The sequence below is a fragment of the Penaeus monodon genome, chromosome 20 (genome assembly GCF_015228065.2).
Source record: "Penaeus monodon isolate SGIC_2016 chromosome 20, NSTDA_Pmon_1, whole genome shotgun sequence".
In the NCBI taxonomy this organism is placed as follows: domain Eukaryota; kingdom Metazoa; phylum Arthropoda; class Malacostraca; order Decapoda; family Penaeidae; genus Penaeus; species Penaeus monodon.
In genome coordinates, this window is record NC_051405.1 from 27,113,251 (window position 1) to 27,113,488 (window position 238).

Genomic DNA, 238 nt, shown 5'->3' on the forward strand with positions numbered 1-238 from the left:
CTTCGAAATTTCCGGCGAAACAAAAGACGTCCAGAGGGTAAATTAGCGCAGGAATTTTTTAATCAATGGAAGAAAAGCGACGGAAGTGAAGGACGAGGAAAGAAAAAGAAAGAAGTGAAAAGCTAATAATGACTAAAAAAAAAATCTGATTTGCAAGAACGAAGAGTACCTGGGTCTTATTTCTGAGTGTGAATCTTTTATTTTTATCTTTTAGGTTTGTCTGTCAGGGTCTTTTCGG